Consider the following 9,398-nt stretch of genomic DNA (forward strand, 5'->3'; position numbering starts at 1 on the left):
AGGGAGGGAGGGAAGGAGGGAGAGAGAGAGAGAGAGAGAGAGGGAGGGAGGGAGGGAGAGAGAGGGAGGGAGGGAGAGAGGAGAGAGGGAGGGAGGGAGAGAGAGAGAGAGAGAGAGAGACAGAGAGAGAGAGAGAGAGAGAGAGAGAGAGAGAGAGAGAGACAGAGAGAGACAGAGAGGGAGAGAGAGAGATGGAGGGAGGGAGGGAGGGAGGGAGAGAGGAGAGAGGGAGGGAGGGATAGAGAGAGAGAGAGAGTCATCAAATATTTTCAGATTTGTTGAATGTTCATCCACATTGTATTGTCAGATTACAAGCCTGTTTACAGACCTTCACCCACAACATTATACTTTGTTCACAACCTTCTCACTGAAGGCATCAAAACTATGAATGAACACATATGGAATTATGTACTTAACAAAAAAGTGTGAAATAACTGAAAACATGTCTTATATTTTAGATTCTTCAAAGTAGCCACCCTTTGCTTTTTTTGATAACTCTGCAAACCCTTGGTGTTCTCTCAATGAGCTTCATGAGGTAGTCACCTGAAATGGTTTTACCTTCACAGGTGTGCTTTGTCAGGGTTCATTAGTGGAATTATTTCCCTTATTAATAAAAAAAGCAAAGGGTGGCTACTTTGAAGAATCTAAAATATAAGACATGTTTTCAGTTATTTCACACTTTTTTGTTAAGTACATAATTCCATATGTGTTCATTCATAGTTTTGATGCCTTCAGTGAGAATCTACAATGTAAATAGTCTATACTGTATATATCCATTTGGGGTAGCAATAACATTTTGGCTCGCCTAGTTTGTGCGCCAAAACAAAAAGACAGGAAAGGTTTTTTTTTTTTTTTTTAAACTGCAACTACGTGACCATTCAAAGCAGAATTTGGGGCAGATTTGGGCCGACTCCGAGACTCCGAATATTCCCCGAGAAGGAACTCTTTTTGATGACTTTTGTAGGCTTCGTGTCAACAAAAAGCGCACCCAAAATAAGGGAAAAAGATACAAATTTACAAAAATAACAAAAATGAAGGGGAAAAAAAACTACCAAAATGTTAAAATAAAGCGACATGCAGTAACAAAAGCAACATCAATAAACTCTATCCGTGTCTGGCTCTTGGTGTGATGCTCTTTTTCCAGTGTGGCCTTCTGGGAAACTGAGTTTGAGACCCCTGACATAGAGGCATGCAGCCCAGCAGTTGGAAATGACTTCACCATGCTGAGGTCACTGTATTCGTTTAGTTCCTGCTCTACCCACCAATGGGGTTAGAGGATACCGACCAATGGGGTTAGAGGATACCGACCAATGGGGTTAGAGGAGGACCTGGCACATATAGCCAGCTCAGATGAGGCGTGGAGTGTGTGTGTCTCTGTCTGTGTGTGTGTGTCCGTCTGTGTGTGTGTGGGTCTGTGTGTGTCTGTGTGTGTGTGTGTCTGTCTGTGTGTGTGTGTGTGTGTGTGTGTGTGTGTGTGGGTCTCTGTGTGTGTGTGGGTCTCTGTGTGTGTGTCTGTGTGTGTGTGTGTGTCTCTGTGTGTCTGTGTGTGTGTGTGTGTGTGTGTGTCTGTCTGTGTGTGTGTCTGTCTGTGTGTGTGTGTGTGTCTGTCTGTGTGTGTCTGTCTGTGTGTCTGGGTGTGTGTGTCTGTGTGTGTGTGTGTGTCTGTCTGTGTGTCTGTGTCTGTCTGTGTGTGTGTGTGTCTCTGTGTGTGTCTGTCTGTCTGTCTGTGTGTGCGTAGGTGTGTGTGTCTCTGTGTGAGTGCGTGTGCGTGGGTGTCTCTGTGTCTGTGTGTGTGTGTGTGTGTGTGTGTGTGTGTGTGTCTGTCTGTGTGTGTGTGTGTGTGTGTGTGTGTGTGTGTGTCTGTGTGTGTGTCTCTGTCTCTGTGTGTGTCTGTCTGTCTGTGTGTGTGTGTGTGTGTGTCTGTGTGTGTGTGTGTGTGTGTGTGTGTCTGTCTGTCTGTCTGTGTGTGTGTGTGTGTCTGTCTGTGTGTGTGTGTGTGTGTGTGTGTGTGTGTGTGTGTGTGTGTGTGTCTGTGTGTGTGTCTGTCTGTGTGTGTGTGTGTGTGTGTGTGTGTGTGTGTGTGTGTGTGTGTGTGTGTGTGTGTGTGTGTGTGTGTGTGTGTGTGTCTGTCTGTGTGTGTGTGTGTGTCTGTGTGTCTGTCTGTGTGTGTGTGTGTGTGTGTGTGTCTGTGTGTGTGTGTGTGTGTGTGTGTGTGTGTGTGTGTGTGTGTGTCTGTCTGTGTGTGTGTGTCTGTGTCTGTGTGTGTGTGTGTGTGTGTGTGTGTGTGTGTGTGTGGATGTGCGATTATGATTTCTGCTCCCAATGATCACAAAAACAGAATAATCGAGAAAAAACTATTATTTAGCTCATTACGTTTTGCGAGTAAACTCTTATGTTCTCTCTCGTGTTCTGACTGAAAAACAAAGTTTAAATAGGACAAGTACTACGGTGAAGTTCACAGTTGTATGTTGTTATTTTTATCTGTTGTTATATTTAACTTTTTCCACTGTTTTTTAAGTTCAATAACTGCAACATCTTTCCAGAAGTCAACGAGTAATCGTGTCAAATTATCGGGGTTTCAGTATTGACCGAAATAATCGTGATTATGTTTTTTTCCATAATCAACTAACTAACTAACTTACTTACTTTTAGTTACTTAGTTAATTACTTAGTTAGTTAGTTAGTTACTTACTAACTTACTTACTTACTAAATACCTAACTTACTTAGTCACTTAGTTACTTACTTAACTTACTTAGTTACTACCTAACTTACTTAGTTACTTACTTACTTACTTAGTTACTTAGTTAGTTACTTACTTACTTACTATCTAGCTTACTTAGTTACTTACTTAGTTACTTACTTAGTTACTTACTTAGTTAGTTACTTAGTTAATTACTTAGTTAATTACTTACTAACTTACTGACTTACTACCTAACTTACTTAGTTACTTACTACTTAGTTAATTACTTAGTTACTTACTAACTTACTTACTACCTAGCTTACTTAGTTACTTACTTAGTTACTTACTTAGTTACTTACTTAGTTAATTACTTAGTTACTTACTAACTTACTTACTACCTAGCTTACTTAGTTACTTACTTAGTTACTTACTTACTAAACTTACTTACTTACTTACTACCTAGCTTACTTAGTTACTTACTTAGTAACTTACTTACTACCTAGCTTACTTAGTTACTTACTTAGTTACTTACTTAGTTACTTACTTACTTACTAACTTACTTACTTACTACCTAGCTTACTTAGTTACTTAGTTAGTTACTTAGTTACTTACTTAGTTACTTACTAACTTACTTACTTACTACCTAGCTTACTTAGTTACTTAGTTAGTTACTTAGTTAATTACTTAGTTACTTACTTACTACCTAGCTTACTTAGTTACTTACTTAGTTACTTACTTACTAACTTACTTACTTACTACCTAGCTTACTTGGTTAGTTATTTACTTAGTTACTTAGTGATACAGGCATCAGATTGTTATTTATGTAATAGTCTATGTTTTTTGTATCTGTCCCTATTTAAATAAACTACAAATAATAATAAAAATGGTTAGCTACTTACAAACACACACACACACACACACACACACACACACACACACACACACACACACACACACACACACACACACACACACACACACAGACACCTCCATGTGTGATGGAGGCAGGCAGCCAAGTAGATGCTAATGACTTTAGCATGCTCCAGTCTGTATTGGTCTAGTTCCTCCTCTACCAGCTGATGGGGAAATGTTTTCAGCAACACAGACGGGATGAGTTGGACACGGAAAACCTCGACGAGGGACACGATGGAGCCGATGACACCAAAGATCTGCCGAAAAACCACGCAGAGACAGAGGAGGACCTCGCAAATATAGCAGAAGCAGATGGAGGGGAGACAGAGAAGAAGCTGAGGTGAGTTGGAATACGTCGAAAACTGAATTCATGGTCTTTTTCTGGGACACAATCCTGGACTGATTTCAAGCCACAAGCATGATGCTACATACAAGTTACACACACACACACACACACAGTCTCACACACACACACACACACACACACACACACACACACAGTCTCTCACACACAAACACACACAGTCACGCACACACACAGTCTCACAGACACACACATAGTCACACACACACACACACACATAGTCTCACAGACACACACATAGTCACACACACACACACACAGTCTCACAGACACACACATAGTCACACACACACGCACACACAGTCTCACAGACACACACATAGTCTCACACACACGCACACAGTCTCACACACACACACAGTCTCACAGACACACACATAGTCTCACACACAGTCTCACAGACACACACATAGTCTCACAGACACACACATAGTCTCACACACACACACAGTCTCACAGACACACACATCTCACACACACACACACAGTCTCACAGACACACACATAGTCTCACACACACACACAGTCTCACAGACACACACATAATCTCACACACACACACAGTCTCACAGACACACACATAGTCTCACACACACACAGTCTCACACACACACACACACACAATCTCACACACACACAGTCTCACACACACACATAGTCACACACACACACACAGTCTCACAGACACACACATAGTCTCACAGACACACACATAGTCTCACACACACACACACACAGTCTCACAGACACACACATAATCTCACACACACACAGTCTCACACACACACATAGTCACACACACACACACACACAGTCTCACAGACACACACATAATCTCACACACACACACAGTCTCACACACACACATAGTCTCACACACACACACACACTCTCACAGACACACACATAATCTCACACACACACAGTCTCACAGACACACACATAATCTCACACACACACACACAGTCTCACAGACACACACATAGTCTCACACACACACACAGTCTCACAGACACACATATAGTCTCACACACACACACAGTCTCACAGACACACACATAGTCACACACACACACACGCACACACAGTCTCACACACACACATAGTCAAACACACACAAACACACACAGACAGACACACACACACACACACACACACACACACTATGCTATGTACGGCACGAGCTGTTTTTAAATGTGCTACAGGAAAGAACTTAACTTGCTTAACTTTACTCACTAATAACCTTCCCTAATGTCCACGTGGCCATGAGGAGGTTTCTTCACTTTGCCAGAGACAAAACTTTCCCCACATGGTGAGAATTAAAACACGAACACAGAACAAGAATGACTCAGCAGCAGCGCCGGGACTCGCCTGGCAACAGACTCGCATCCCGTCAGACACCTGGACCTCACGGGAGTCCTGGAGGAGTTTTCCACGGAGACCGGTTGCATTAAAGCAAACATGGGCACTCATCAGTCCTTAATGGATTTCCACTTCAACTGCCAGAGAGGAGGATCAACTGTTGATCATCTGTTTCTCCATTAGTGGAGAGACTGAAGTCTCTTTATATAGACCTTAGTGGTCCCCTAATACTGTATCTGAAGTCTCTTTATATAGACCTTAGTGGTCCCCTAATACTGTATCTGAAGTCTCTTTATATAGACCTTAGTGGTCCCCTAATACTGTATCTGAAGTCTCTTTATATAGACCTTAGTGGTTCCCTAATACTGTATCTGAAGTCTCTTTTATATAGACCTTAGTGGTTCCCCTGTATCTGAAGTCTCTTTTATATAGACCTTGTATCTGTATCTGAAGTCTCTTTTATATAGACCTTAGTGGTTCCCTAATACTGTATCTGAAGTCTCTTTTATATAGACCTTAGTGGTCCCCTAATACTGTATCTGAAGTCTCTTTTATATAGACCTTAGTGGTCCCCTAATACTGTATCTGAAGTCTCTTTTATATAGACCTTAGTGGTCCCCTAATACTGTATCTGAAGTCTCTTTTATATAGACCTTAGTGGTCCCCTAATACTGTATCTGAAGTCTCTTTATATAGGCCTTAGTGGTTCCCTAATACTGTATCTGAAGTCTCTTTTATATAGACCTTAGTGGTCCTCTAATACTGTATCTGAAGTCTCTTTTATATAGACCTTAGTGGTCCCCTAATACTGTATTTGAAAAATTTTAAATATTCCATATTTTAAAGCATCAATCTGATGCATTTTGAGATGCATTTTTTGCCAACCAACAGTGTAATATTTTAATGTGCCCTCATTAAAGTTAATTTAATGGCACTGGCTAAACAGTTAAAGTCCTTCTGCCATTACACAATAATACAAGTCATAATTTTTAAAAACTAAAAAGTTTTGGATCAATTTTTACTTCTAACTTCCAACCATATGTTAAATTAAGAGTCAATGTGGATTTACACACTGCAATAAAATCATAATCCTACAATGAATCATTGTGAAAACTAAACTTTACTACTTTGGCCAGGTCCTCATCAAAAAAGCGAATTAGTACAAACAGAAAGCTTTGTTAAGGCACTTTGGGCTTCAGATACAGGGCTTGAAATTAACTTTTTGAGGCACTTGAAGTACATTTACGTTTCACTTGTCCATGCACAAAAGTCACTTGTCCGAGTAAAGAGTCATAATTTTATAAAAAAAAAATTTTTTTGCTAATGCATGCATATAATATAATAATGCAAACAGTTGAAAGCATCCAAACACTATCAGCATTAATAAAATTCAGTTGAAACAGTAGAAACAAACGTGTCCCAACAATAGATTTCCCATTCAACAAGAAAAAAGGATCTCCAGACTCCATAGTACAAAGTAATATGTTGCACGCCGGTGTGCAGAAGTTAATATATTGAGATTCTGAGTCAGTATTTTAAAGATTTGTCATTACTTTCAGATTCTTAGTCAATATTCTAAGTTACTAAGTCAATATATTGAGATACTAAGTCGATACTTTGAGATGTTGAGTCAATTTATTGAGATTGTAAGTCAATATTTTAAAAGTCGACTCCTGTGCAATGGCTCCAAACTCCAAGAGGAATAAAGGATTCAAATTCTACATTTCATCCTATATCCACAATTATGAGGGTAAGTAGCCACGTTGTTTTTGATGGTAGCATCTTCGCTAGAGCTAGCTGCTAGCTTATTTTACTTGCTATAACTGTTGTACTATGTCAAAATAATTTGATTGGAAGCCCACTGCTCCTTTCATGTTGCCCCACCACATCCATATCTACCCCTTCAGGGATACCATCTAGAGCAGGGGTGTCAAACTCATTTTCACTAGGGGCCACACTTGAAAAAGAGAATCACACGAGGGCCAGACATGTGGAGTTTATTTGTTTTTGTTCAGACTTTTTTTGGTGGCTTTCTCAGACCCTTTTTGTAAATGTGTTGCTTTTTCCGACATTATTTGTGTGCTTTTTGTTGCATTTTTGTTGACATGAAGCCCTACAAAAGTCATCAAGAGAGTTCCTTAGCCATCGTAGAATTTAGCAAATCAAGCAAAAACAATGATTTTTCGCATTTTTGTTGACATTCATCAAAAGAGTTCCTTAAATTTAGCAAATCAAGCAAAAACAAAAACAATGATTTCCTTTAGCCATCGTAGAATTTAGCAAATCAAGCAAAAACAATGATTTTTCGTTTTTTGTTGACATGAAGCCCTACAAAAGTCATCAAAAGAGTTCCTTAGCCATCGTAGAATTTAGCAAATCAAGCAAAAACAATGATTTTTCGCATTTTTGTTGACACGAAGCCCTACAAAAGTCATCAAAAGAGTTCCTTTAGCCATCGTAGAATTTAGCAAATCAAGCAAAAACAATGATTTTTCGCATTTTTGTTGACACGAAGCCCTACAAAAGTCAAAAAGCCCTTTACAAAATTTAGCAAATCAAGCAAAAACAATGATTTTTCGCATTTTTGTTGACATGTCATCAAAAGAGTTCCTTTAGCCATCGTAGAATTTAGCAAATCAAGCAAAAACAATGATTTTTCCATTTTTGTTGACATGAAGCCCTACAAAAGTCATCAAAAGTTCCTTTAGCCATCGTAGAATTTAGCAAATCAAGCAAAAACAATGATTTTTTGACGCATTTTTTTAGCCATTGACATGAAGCCCTACAAAAAAAGTCATCAAAAGAGTTCCTTTAGCCATCGTAGAATTTAGCAAATCAAGCAAAAACAATGATTTTTCGCATTTTTGTTGACATGAAGCCCTACAAAAGTCATCAAAAGAGTTCCTTTAGCCATCGTCATCAGAATTTAGCAAATCAAGCAAAAACAATGATTTTTCGCATTTTTGTTGACATGAAGCCCTACAAAAGTCATCAAAAGAGTTCCTTTAGCCATCGTAGAATTTAGCAAATCAAGCAAAAACAATGATTTTTCGCATTTTTGTTGACATGAAGCCCTTTACAAAAAATCATCAAAAACAATGTTCCTTTAGCCATTCCTTTAGCCATCGAAATTTAAGCAAATCAAGCAAAAAAAGTCAATGATTTTTAGCCATCGTAGAATTTAGCAAATCAAGCATTTTTTCGCATTTTGTTGACATGAAGCCCTACAAAAGTCATCAAAAGAGTTCCTTTAGCCATCGTTAGAATTTAGCAAATCAAGCAAAAACAATGATTTTTCGCATTTTTGTTGACATGAAGCCCTACAAAAGTCATCAAAAGAGTTCCTTTAGCCATCAAATTTAGCAAATCAAGCAAAAACAATGATTTTTTCGCATTTTTTGTTGACATGAAGCCCTACAAAAGTCATCAAAAGAGTTCCTTTAGCCATCGTAGAATTTAGCAAATCAAGCAAAAACAATGATTTTTCGCATTTTTGTTGACATGAAGCCCTACAAAAGTCATCAAAAGAGTTCCTTTAGCCATCGTAGAATTTAGCAAATCAAGCAAAAACAATGATTTTTCGCATTTTTGTTGACATGAAGCCCTTCATCAAAGAGTTCCTTTAGCCATCGTAGAATTTAGCAAATCAAGCAAAAACAATGATTTTTCGCATTTTTGTTGACATGAAGCCCTACAAAAGTCATCAAAAGAGTTCCTTTAGCCATCGTAGAATTTAGCAAATCAAGCAAAAACAATGATTTTTCGCATTTTTGTTGACATGAAGCCCTACAAAAGTCATCAAAAGAGTTCCTTTAGCCATCGTAGAATTTAGCAAATCAAGCAAAAACAATGATTTTTCGCATTTTTTGACATTGACATGAAAAGCCCCATACAAAAGTCATCAAAAACAGTTCCTTTTTGTTGAGCCAAAAGAGTTCCTTTAGCCATCGTAGAATTTAGCAAATCAAGCAAAAACAATGATTTTTCGCATTTTTGTTGACATGAAGCCCTACAAAAGTCATCAAAAGAGTTCCTTTAGCCATCGTAGAATTTAGCAAATCAAGCAAAAACAATGATTT

The sequence above is a fragment of the Perca flavescens genome, unplaced genomic scaffold (genome assembly GCF_004354835.1).
Source record: "Perca flavescens isolate YP-PL-M2 unplaced genomic scaffold, PFLA_1.0 EPR50_1.1_unplaced_scaf_10, whole genome shotgun sequence".
Lineage (NCBI taxonomy): Eukaryota > Metazoa > Chordata > Actinopteri > Perciformes > Percidae > Perca > Perca flavescens.